This window comes from Hyaena hyaena, unplaced genomic scaffold, assembly GCF_003009895.1.
Source record: "Hyaena hyaena isolate Hyena2069 unplaced genomic scaffold, ASM300989v1 scaffold_1656, whole genome shotgun sequence".
In the NCBI taxonomy this organism is placed as follows: Eukaryota; Metazoa; Chordata; class Mammalia; order Carnivora; family Hyaenidae; genus Hyaena; species Hyaena hyaena.
In genome coordinates this window covers 1-12,579 of record NW_024082294.1, presented here as the reverse complement: position 1 = coordinate 12,579, position 12,579 = coordinate 1, and positions in this window count along the sequence as shown.

Here is a 12,579-nt window from a genome sequence, read left to right as displayed (position 1 = left end):
CTATGCTCCTTTCTCATCAACATATACCTGCTTTCTAATACAAGTTGGATGATTAGTATGTGTTCCAATGTTAATGAATTAATAATGATATTTACTGCATGAGTATAATATAAATATGACAAATCTGTGTCAAGAAAGATGTGTTGCACACACACACACACAAACACCCCATGGCAGACATCACAAATCACAGTTCTCTTTCCAGCTATTCCAGACAGGTCCTCAGAAATTATCTCAGTACAGCACTTCAGGAAGCTGCCACCAATGGCTTGGAGCTTGCACTAAAGCAGGCACCCTGCATCCTTCACATATATCACATCTTTACTCGCACAGCAAGAATGAGTGGTGGACAGATGAGGTATCATCATTTTCATTTTGGAGATAAAAAAAAAACTGATTCCAAGAAATCTGTTGCTTGTTCAACATGAAGTAAGATAAAAGTATTTGAGATAAATTTAAAATCCTGCTCTAGGAGGATTTTTCAAAATCATCTCTCCTTCAGGAAAGGAAAAGAATGACATCATCTCACCAGGAAAAGATTCAGAGCTTTTAAAGTTGATTTTAAGTCAAAAGGAATAAAATCATGAGGTGGCTTCCCAAAATTTCATGCAAACTTGGACACTCATATATCAAAAGCAGTGATGTTCCTGCCTTTTCAGTGTTCTTAGGGCACCTATAATGAGCACTGTAAACATCCTGGTTGCTTTTAACAGAAATAAATACGTTGGAGACAAACAACAAGGCGTGAGAAGAAAGGTTGAAAGGATGGGGTGTCTCAGGAAAGAGAAAAAGCAGTAATCACATAAAAGATATGTGAAGACTGACCTGGACTCAATAAAAGAAGTGCAAGAAAATGAATAATGTTGCTCACTTTGTGATCCTAGTTATTAGAATATTCAAGGCTTTAGGAAAATTTCATATACTAGGTGCATTCCCCTAAGATTCCTTTTATTGTTAGCATTCTGGGCTTCCATGCAAGGGTCATTTAGCTAGAAAGGCTGAAGCCAAATTTGCTGATTCTTGGATTGGCACACTTTCATCCATACTCTAAGCCTTCTCAGATAATATATTTGCATTTTAACAAAGAACATCAATGCCTCAGAGCAAAGGAATGTGCAATGTGGTGAATTTGAACAACATGACAAGCCAGAGCAATACAATTTCTGCTCCTTTATTGTACAGGCTAAGTTATCCTTAGTCCTCATATCATACTCACAGCTTTCTGTCTTAACCTATATATAAGTTCAGTTCCACCAACAAAACTATAAAATACCAGGATATTTGCCTCACAAAGATTCAGGGCAAATCTAGCCCCTAATTGTAATCTTTGGGTGCTTGGTCTTTGGTTTTGTGTCAAGGACACAAGGATACAAGGACACAAGGACACCTTGGGGGTTTTGGTCTAACTTTGTGGTGTCTGGGATTTGGAAGAGTAAATCCACAGACCAGGGGGGACTGTGACAGAATAAAAGTGAATTTGATAACAGACAATTATTATAGTGAATGGGGCCTTTGGACAGAGAAGCAAGACCAGGGCTCTCCCCAGATGGACAGGCCTGGATCTGACAAGAGTTGAACCAGAGGGCAAGCCAAAAAGCACATCATTGGAAGTACCAAGTACGTGGTTATTTACTTGTTTTACTACAATTTGTTCTGGTTGGATTTTTATTGAGATATAACTGACATGTAACATTGTTCTACACAGCAAATGATTTGATACACATATATACTGCCAAAAAATTACTGCAATTAATTAACATCCATTTCAGTGTTTACAATATTTTTCTTGTGATGACAACTTTTAAGATCTACTGTCTTAGCAACTTTCAAATACACAATACAGTATTGTTAACTATACTCACCACACTGTACACTACCTCCCCAGAACTTACTTAAGTTGGAAGTTTGTAGCTTTTAGCCACTGTTACCCATTTCCCCCACCCTACCCCACACCTCTGGCGACCACCAATCTGTTCTCTGTTTCTATGAACTTGGGTTTTTGTTTTTGTTTTGTTTTGTTTTGCTTTTTGGATTCAACATGTTAGTGAGATCATACAGAACTTGTCCTTTTCTGACTTATTTCATTTAGCATCATGTCCTCAAGGTTCATCCATGCTATCACAAATGACAGGATTCCCTTCCTTTTATGGCTGAATTATTCCTATTATGTATAGTATACTCTCTCTATAGATAGATAGATAGATAGATAGATAGATAGATAGATAGATAGATACACAGCACATTTTATTTACCCATTTATCCTTTAGTGAATATTTAGATTGCTTCCAAGGCTTGGCTATAATAAATAATGCTGCAGTGAACGTCGTGGTACAGATATCTCTTCCAGATAGAGATTTCATTTCCTTCAGATATATATCCAGAAACGGAAATGCTGGATCATAAGGTTATTTTCCTTTTAATTTTCTAAGGACCCTACATACTGTTTTCCACAATGGCTGCACCAGTTTTATCCTCACCAATAGGACACAGTGTTCCCTTTTCTCCATGTCCATGCCAGCACTTGATATTTCTTGCCTTTTTGATGATAGCTGTTCTAACGTGTGAGGCAATATCTCACTGTGGTTTTGGTCTGCATTGCCTTGATAAATAGTGCTGTTGGTTACATTTTCATGTACTTGTTGGCCTTCTGTATGTCTATGTCTTCTTTGGAAAATGTCTATTCAGTTCATCAGCCCATTGTTTAATCAGATTGTTTGGGGTCTTTGCTATTGGGTCGTATCAGTTCTTTATATTTTGGATATTGATCCTTTATCAAAATATTTTCTCCAATTATGTAGGTTGTCTTTCCATTTTGTTGATAATTTCCTTTGGTGTCCATATTTTTAGGTTGGTATAGTCTCACTTGTTTATTTTTTACTTGTTGCTTTTCCTTTTCAGTATCAAATCCAAAAATCACTGAATTCAATTTGCTAATATTTGAGAATTTTTGCATCTATGTTTATGAAGATATTGGCCTATAATCTTCTTTCCTTGTATTTTTCTTGTCTGGCTTTGGTATCAGGGTAATGCTGACCTTTTAAAATGAGTTTGAAAATGTTCCCTCCTCTTCTACTTTTTGGAAGATTTTAAGAAAAATTGACATTGATTCTTTAAATGTTTAGTATCGGGTCCTGGAGTTTTCTTTGTTGAGAAAGTTTTAATTACTGATCCAGTCTCCTTATAATTGGTCTGTTCAGATTTTATTTTTCTTTATTATTTGGTTTTCATAAATTATATATTTCTAGAAATTATTCATTTCTTCTAGGTTTCAATTTTTGGCATATAATTGTTCAGAGTAATTTCTTAGAATTTTTTGTATGTGTGTGGTATTAGTTATAATGTCTTCTCTTTCATATCTAATTTTATTTATTTGAGTCCTCCCTTTTTTCTTGGTAAGTCTACCTACAGGTTTGTATATTTAATTTATTTTTTCAAAAAACTCAGCTTTTAGTTTCATTGATATTTTCAGTTAGCTTTTAAGTCTCTATTTCATTTTTTAAAAATTTATTTCTGAGAGAGAGAGACAACGTGAGCAGGAAAGGGTCAGAGAAAGAGGGACACACAGAATCCAAAACAGGCTCCAGGCTCTGAGCTGTCAGCACAGAGCCCAACGTGGGGCTCGAACCCTCGAACCATGAGATCATGACCTGAGCTGAAGTCGGACGCTTAACCTACTGAGCCACCCAGGCGCCCCTATTTCATTTATTTTCACTGTGATCTTTGTCTTTTCCTTCCTTCTGCTAACTTTAGGCTTACTTGTTTCTCTATTTTCTAGTTCCTTTAGGTGTGAAATTGTTTATTTTAACTCTTTTTCTTAATGTGGGCACTTATTGCTATGAACTTCCTTCTTAGAACTGCTCTTGCTGAATCCCATGTTTCAGTATATTGTATTTTTATCTTCATTTGTCTTGTTTTTTTAAATTTCTCTTTTGATTCTCCTTTGACCCAATGGTTGTTCAGAGGCATGCTGTTTATTCTCTACATATTTGTGAATTTCCAGTTTTTTCTTGTAATCTATTTCTAATTTTATACCTTTGTAGTCAGAAAGATCCTTGATATGATTTCAATCTTCTTAAATTTATTAAGAGTTGTTTTGTGGCCTAACATGTGATCTACCTGGAGAATGCTCACAAGTACTTCAGAAGAATGTGTATTCTGCAGCAGTTGGATAGAATGTTCTGTAAATGTCTGGTAAGTCCATTTAAGCCCAATGTTTCCTTATTTATTTTCTGTCTGGATGATCTATCGTTAAAAGTAGGGTGTTGAAGTTCCCTACTGTTATTACATTGCTCTCTATTTCTCCCTTCAGGTCTGTTTATACTTGCTTTATATATTTAGGTGGTTCTATGTTAGGTGCTTAAATATTTACAAAAGTTATAATCCATTTATCATTATATAATGACCTGGCCTTCTTTGTCTCTTTATTACAGTCTTCATGTTAATGTCTATTTTATCTGATGTAAGTATAGTTACTCCCTGTTTTCTTCTGGCTTCCATTTGCATGGAATATCCTTTTCCATACCTACTTTTTCTGTGTGTATCTTTGCATCTGAAGTGAGTCTGTTATATACATTTCTGTTGTAGATAACAAGCTGTTTTTCTTTTACTTTTAAGACTCTCTCCTTAAACTTTTGACAATTTAATTATATTGTGTCTCAGTTTGAGCTTCTGGATTCATCTTTTTTAAATTATTATTTTTATTGAAGTAAAATTAACACAGTGTTATGTTAGTTTCAGGTGTACAATATTCTACAATTTTATAAATTACTCAATGCTCATCAATATAAGTGTACTCCTAATCCTCTTTATCTACTTCACCCACTCCTTCCCCATTTACCTTCCCTCTGGCAACCACCAGTTTGTTCTCTGTATTTAAGCATCTGCATTTTTTTATTGTTTCTTTTTTTTCTTTTTATTTTGTTTCTTAAATTCCACATATGAGTGAAGTCACATAGAATGGTATTTGTCTTTCTCTGACTGATTTATTTCACTTAGTATTATATGTTCTAGGACCATCCATATTGTTGCAAATGACAAGATCTCATTTTTTTTTCTGGCTGAGTAATACTGCATTGTTTGTATATACCACATTTTCTTTATCCATTCAACTATCAGTGGACTCTTGGGTTGCTTCCATATTTTCGCTATTGTAAATAGAGATCCAATAAATATGGGGAGGCATATATCTTTTCAAATTAGTGCTTTCATTTCCTTTGGGTAAATGCTCAGTAGTGGAACTACTGGATCATATGGTAATTCTATTTTTAATTTTTTGAGGAACCTCCATACTTTTTTCTGCAGTGGCTGCACCAATTTACATTCCCAACAGTTCACAAGAGTTCCTTTTTCTCCACATGAATGCCAACATTTGTTACTTTTCTTGTTTTAATTTTAGCCATGCTGACAAGTGTAAAGTGCTATCTAATTGTGGTGTGATTTGCATTTCCCTGATGATTAGTGATATTGAGTATTTGCCATCTGTATGTCTTCTTTAAAAAAAAAAAAAGTCTACTCAGGTCCACTGCCCATTTTTTAATGGAGTTATTTGGGTTTTGGTGAGCTTTTTTTTTGGCATTGAGTTGTATACGTTCTTTATATATTTTGGATATCATCTCCTTATTGGATATATCATTTGCAAATATCTTCTCCCAGCCAATAGATTGTCTTTTTGTTTTGTTATAGTTTCCCTTGGTGTGCAAAAGTTTTTCATTTTGGTGTATTCCCAATAGTATAATTTTAAGTTTATTTTTCTTGTTTGAGGAGGCATATCTATAAAAATTTTTCTACAGCTAGTGTCAAAGATTGCTGCCTGTGTTTTCTTCTAAGAGTTTTATGGTTTCAGGTCTCACATTTGAGTCTTTACTCCATTTTGAGTTTATTTTCATTTATTAGTTCTAGTAGTTTTTTGGTGGAATCATTAGGGTTTTCTAAATATAGTATCATGTCACCTGCAAATAGTGAAAATTTTACTTCTTTACCAATTTGGATGGCTTTTGTTTCTTTTTTTTTTTTTAAATCTGATTGCTGGGACTAGAACTTCCAGTACTATGTTGAATAAGAGTGGTGAGAATGTATGCCTTTGTCTTCTTCCTGATCTTAGAAGAAAAGTTCTCAGTTTTTCACCAGTGAGTATGATGTTAGCTATGGAATTTTTATATATGTATGGCCTTTATTATGTTGAGATATATTCCTTCTAAACCTTTTGTTGAGTGTCTTTACCATCAATGGATATTGTACTTTGTCAAATGCTTTTTCTGCATCTGATGGGATGATTGTATTGTTTTTATCCTTTCTCTTGTTAATGAGATGTATCACATTGATTGATTTGCCAATATTGAACCACACTTGCGTCCCTGAAATAAATCCCACTTGATCATGTTAAATGATTTTGTTTAATTTATTGTTAGATTCTGGTTACTAGTATTTTGTTGGGATTTTTGCATCAATGTTTATCAAAAATACTGGCCTATAGTTTTCATTTTCTTTTTCTTTTCTTTTCTTTCTTTTTTTTTCTTTTTTTTTTTTTTTTTTTTTTTTTTTTTTTTTTTTTTTTTTTTTTTTTTTTTTTTTTTTTTACAATGAATTTAGAAGTTTTCTTCTGTCTTCTATTTTCTGTAATAGTTTGAGAGGAATAAGTATAAATCCTTCTTTAAGTGTTTATACTTATGTACTTATTGCCATCTTTTTACTTGTTTTATAGTTGCCTTTATAGTTCCTCTCTATTCCTTTCGTCTCATGCTCTCTTCCCTTTTATGGATTTATTTCAGTTGGAAACCTCTGAGATTCCTGAGTCTGGATGTCTGTTTCTCCAGGTTAGTCATTATTTTTTTAAATAAGTTTCTGTCCTTTTCTCTCTTTTTTCTCTTTCTGGATGCCTATAATGCAAATATTGGCCCACTTGATACTGCCTCATAAGTTCCTTAGGCTATCTTTACTCTGTCTCATTCCTTTTACTTTTTTTCCTCTAACTGGAAAAATTCTATGGCCCTGTCTCCAAGTTCATTGATCCTTTCTTCCATTTATTGTAGTCTGCCGTAGAACCACTCCATTGTATTTTTCATTTAAGTTATTATATTCTTCAGCTCTGTTATTTCTGTTTGATACTTTCTTATGTTTTCTACCTTTTTATTGAAATTCTCACTTTGTTAATGCATTGTTTTCCTGACATCAGTGAGCATCTTTATGATAATTATTTTGAACTCTTTATCAGATAAATCACCTATCTCCATTTCATTAAGATCTGTTTCTGGAGTTTTATTGTATTCTTTTGTTTGGAGCATATTCTTTTTTCCTTGACTCTCTGTGTTGACTTTTGGGCATTAAATAAAGCCATCACCTCTCTTAGTATTGACTCACCTCCTAAGATGAACCTTATTGTTCAGCCCAGCTCTAGCTCTTGGTTGTCTCTCATATTTGTGATTATCTGAGATCTCTTCTTCATTGTTCCCAGTAGTTGAAGGTATGCCAAAACATGGTAGTGTCCCAAAGGAGAGAATCTAAGTCAACACTTGGATGTAAGCTGATTAGAAAATAAACCCTCAGGAAGCAGCATTTAAAATACGAAATTATGCCTCTTTCAGGTAAGACTGGGAGATTGGTGTTCTGTCTCCTCCCTCTGCATTATGCCCTGATGGGCTATAGTATTAGCCAGCAAAGAACTTTTTCTTTGTTTGCTACAGTACTGCAGGACCCATGAATTGAATAGAAGCTCCACTGACTACCAGAGCCATGTAATCAAGGGCTGTGTCATTTGGATGACAGTCACAAAAGCCAAGGCACAAAATGTGTGCACAAGCTCCTTGCAGGGAGATACCAGCTATGTGGAGCTGGGAAAAGGGAGAATGTAGAGATGGATTTTCCTGACCTCCTTAGTCTTTCAGGAGGATCACTAGATGTGTACTGAAAACAGGATCCTGACCTGTCACAGCTTTTAAGGTATACAAATAGGCATCATTCAGGGAAAGTCTGAGAGATGCACATTTCTTTCTGCTCCCTCTGCACTGCATCCTGAAAAGACACCCATGGCAAGAACTTGCAAGCCTATTAAGAGCTATTTCTTTGTTTGCTATAGTCTGGTGGATTTCCTGAGTGCAAGGCTTTCACATCTAGGTGCATTGGGTGTCCATCCTTCAGGTGGAAGTCTTAAAACTCATGCCTAAACATGCACTAGATGTTGTGTTCAAACCCTTCTTTCTTTAGGGAGAAGTTGGGACTTGAGAGTTTGCTTCAGACTGTATATCACTATGTCAAGAATGGGGTTTATGGTGAGAGTTGTATTTCAGCTTTTTCTATTCATTTCAAAGTGGGGTTTTTTTTTCCCCTCATTCAGTTGATGTGTAGGAGTCACTTAACTAGTTTCTGGATTTCTTTCAGAGAAAATTGTTCCATATATAGCTCTAGATTTGGTGTGTCCATGGGAAGATGAGAGTTCAGGAGCCTGATGTTTCCATCTTGGACAAGAGCTCACAGGCACATTTAAAAAACTATGGTCCTAAAGTCATTTTAATATCTTAGAGGAATAGAATTATTCCATTAAAAACTATGTTGTTTGAGTTGCCTTTGGCAGTCCTACACTATCTTTGTACTGCTTGGTCCTTCCTCACAGCCAAGGTACATGATGGTATATAAATGATGAAGCTGGGGCCTTGGAAGGCTCAGAAGGGCCTTAGAGATAAACTATCATGCAACTTTCACCTGCAGCCTAAAAGGACACTCCAAGAAATTAGACAGTAAATAATGGGATATGTCACTCAGGAAGACCCCACAGAAAAAGACACTTCACAAAAAAAAATAACTAACTGTAGCCCAAAAGAAGCATAACCAGGGGACTTTAGAAAGGAAGCTTCAGTGAAACAAGGCAGTCAGAAAAGAAGGAAACATTAATGTTATATTATTGTCTTTCTATTAACATTGGGAATGGAGTGAGGAGATGGTCAAGAGTACAGTTTTCTGAAAAAGATATGGCAAACCAACTTGAGAGTCATCCTGAGGAACCAACACTGATCTGCATCTGGAGTCAAAGTTCTGAGTCAGTCAGGAGACTTAGGTGTGTTTCCTGTGAGGTCAGAAGCTAAACCCATAGTAATTGTAGCCCAAAGTTTAAAAGGAGCAGTTAGAGAATATGTCTGCCAGGAATGGAAAGAATGTGACAGCTCAAGGACAATTCTGACCCATTATAATGGAAACCATCCCTCAGATTCAAGGATCTTCTTTGCAAATTCTTAGTCACACAATGTGTTGTCTAAGGTCTCTAGAACTTATTTTGGAAAAGAACAATTGCTTTTTACCTTTACAAAACTGAGATGCAGTAAGTACATCATGGCTAGTGTATATGCACATGTTCATGTCCACATGGGTCCCCATGCACGTGCATGTACACACACACACACACACACACACTACTTTTATACTTCCTGGTATTCTAAACCAAAATATGGCTCAACTCCATAGCTTGACAGAAACACAAAGAGGGGAAATTAGAAAAAAATTCCCACATATCATAATCTGGCAATACTAATACTACTGCAGTCTACCTTTCCAGTGGAGTCTAAGCCTCACCTTCTGCTACATTTTCAAAAGTGGTAAAAAGCACACATTCCAAGAAAGCAGATACTTTGCTGCTTCCTATGTGGCCATGTCCTACAAAAACACACATGCAGGGGGTTGCCTATTCATGTCTTTTAATGATTCTGGTGAGATACCCAGTATCATACAATCAATGCAGAGATAGCAGGTTTTCTGGTCTGTGTTCTAAAATGTGCTGCATCCCTTTAGCACGTTAGGCTTAATCCACAGAAGAGAACAGGTTAATGGTATCTACTTCCACTTAAATATTAAGCAAATAGCTTTGTTCAAAGGCAAACTATAACTGAAAAATAAAACAAAAAACTTTGCTTGTAAAATTTTTAAAAATAGTGATTAATGGACATACTTAACAGGGTATTGCCTACATTCATCTCTGTCATAAGTTGCCTTGATAGCTTTTAGAGCCTTTTATCTGTGTTAATTTTGAAAGAGATTATCATGAGAAGTATGTTTTGAGATGTCACCTTTCATTTCTTAGGACTGGGTGGTAAGCTCTCTAGGAGTGTAGCCTGAAGCTTAATGAGGATGCCACCTCTGTGTCACTGCAGTGCAGAGGATTGGAAAACTTTCTTGCTCTTCTCTGGGCAGAAAATGCTACTGTTTCTTCTAATGCCATATTCAGGGTCAAGATCAATGTCTATTTCTAAGAGTCAGGCTTGGGTAATAACTCAATATTAAATGCTTGACTGAATAGAGTTCTTTCTAATCAACTACAGTATATACTCTAAATCCCTTATTAGGGATACAAAGGCAAAAAAACAGAACTGGGTCTCAAACAATCCATACACTGTATAAGTAAGGGACATGAGGTCAGCTCTTAATAATCTGGTTGGATTCGCCTGGCATGACCCTAGAACCATGTAACTCTAATGAAGCTCTGTCATGATTTGGGGAACTGCTATGAGATGACAGAGGACTTAGGTTTAGAAGCTGGAAATCTTGATTTTCTTCCTGAGTGTCTTCTGAAATAATGCAGATTTTGGTATACCACTATTCAACTTATAGAAGAAATCTTATGGACCAAACTGTTCAACTGAGATTCATTGGCCCACTACAATCTATAAGAAAGTTACAGGAAAAAATGATACAATTTTATTTATTTAAAAAAAATTTAAATGTTTTATTTATTTCTGAGAGAGAAAGAGAGAGATAGCGTGAGCAGGGGAGGGTCAGAGAGAGAGGCAGATACAGAATCTGAAACAGGCTCCAGGCTCTGAGCTAGCTGTCAGCACAGAGCTCAATGCGGGGCTTGAACCTACTAACTGCGAGACCATGACCTGAGCTGAAGTCGGACGCTTAACCAACTGAGCCACCCAGGTGTCCCAAAAAATACAATTTTAAAGACAGAACTAAAAAGAAAAGGAAAGGGCCCAGCATGTCCAATATCCTCCTGATGGTTGGCATCAATGTCTGTTTTTGTTGTGCTCTTTGGCTGATGGAAGCAACCAAAGTTCCTACTGGAATTTCCAGTAGGTATACCCACACACATCTTTCACCACACTAAGAGTCACCATGCTGCTCAGACCCAAATCCTGAGTCATCATCTAAGGCTTGCTTTGTAGAATCAGAGATGGATCCTTTCCCTAAATGGGACATTTAGGAAGTGGCAGCATTTTCCATCTGAAAAACAAATGGCTGTTATACAGATCTCGATTCAACACAAACATCACAGTTATCTTTTCCCTGTTGGTTTATAGATTCAGGCCTGTAATGACATTTTACCAACTATTGATCCAATCCCCTGTGGAAAGGCATGATCATGTGTTACCTCCTACAAGCAAAGCACACCTATGAGTGCTATAACAGAGCTAAGGTTTTTGTGACTTTACCTATGAAAGAACTGGGGCTCCAATGGGGATATGTAACTTATCTAGTGCCACAGGCAGGTAAATAGCTGAACTAGGGTTCAAATCCAGGTCTGCCTGATTGCAAAATTCATGCTCTTTCCACATAATACTCATTGCCAACTGGTTCACTCTAACTTCACTCTGAATGGGAATGGAAAAGAGGAAGGAAAATCTGAGACTGAAAAAGCAAACAATGCTCAAGACAGCAGTTAAGGAATTCAAGTCAAGACAAGAAATCCAGAATCCAAACAAAGATTGTCAGGGACTATTGAGCAGAGTGGGTCATGGAAAAACATGATGACAAAGTGACTGCAGCCCTGCCCCAGGTCAGGATTAGCTGGAAACTGGACACACAACACAAGGGAGAGACATAACCCGGATGCTGAGACAAAAGACTGCCCCCAAGACCAGATGCTTTCATTCTCTTCTCGCCTTGGTCTTGCCAATCCTCAGTAAGTCTGGCCTAAAGCCCTACAGGTGAGAAAAATGGGAAACAGCTGACGGGCTAGTGCATAAGAGAGCAGGGAGCAGACCCTCTTCTCTGGCAAAGCCATTCCCCTGACAGGTGGGAAGAGAAGAGCCTGTTCCCAATCAAACCGAGTTGGATGGAAATAGCTAAGATGAAAAACAAACTCGATGCCATCCCTTCAAAATCTCCACATGCAGCAGGAAGCGGCTGCTGAGCTGGACCTTGGTGGGAGAGAAAGAAACCTTCCCAGCTGAGAACTGACACATAAAGACCCGTGGCCAGCTCCCTACAGGCAGGAGAGTGCTATATCCAGATGAAATCCTGACTCAGAATAGTTACGATAATAATAGCAGCAACATTTATTGAAAACTCCTTATGGCCAAACACTTGGCACACGTGTCTTTATTTTGTGACCCAGAAATGCTGGGGTTTCCCCATTTTTCAAGTGAGGATGCAGTGGTCCTCAGTGGTTAAATGATTCACCCATTATAAGGAGAAGCACACACTCTTATAGAAGAATGTCTCAACATGTGCCTAGAATATCGAACTCCAAAGCCTTTGCCCTTCCAGCTGTAGCCTGTGAAGGTATTCTCCCTGAACCAGACAGCAAAACCTGGGGTACAGACAAGAGGAGCACAGACCCTATGAGTGCCACCCATCTACTCACTGGAAGCCCCC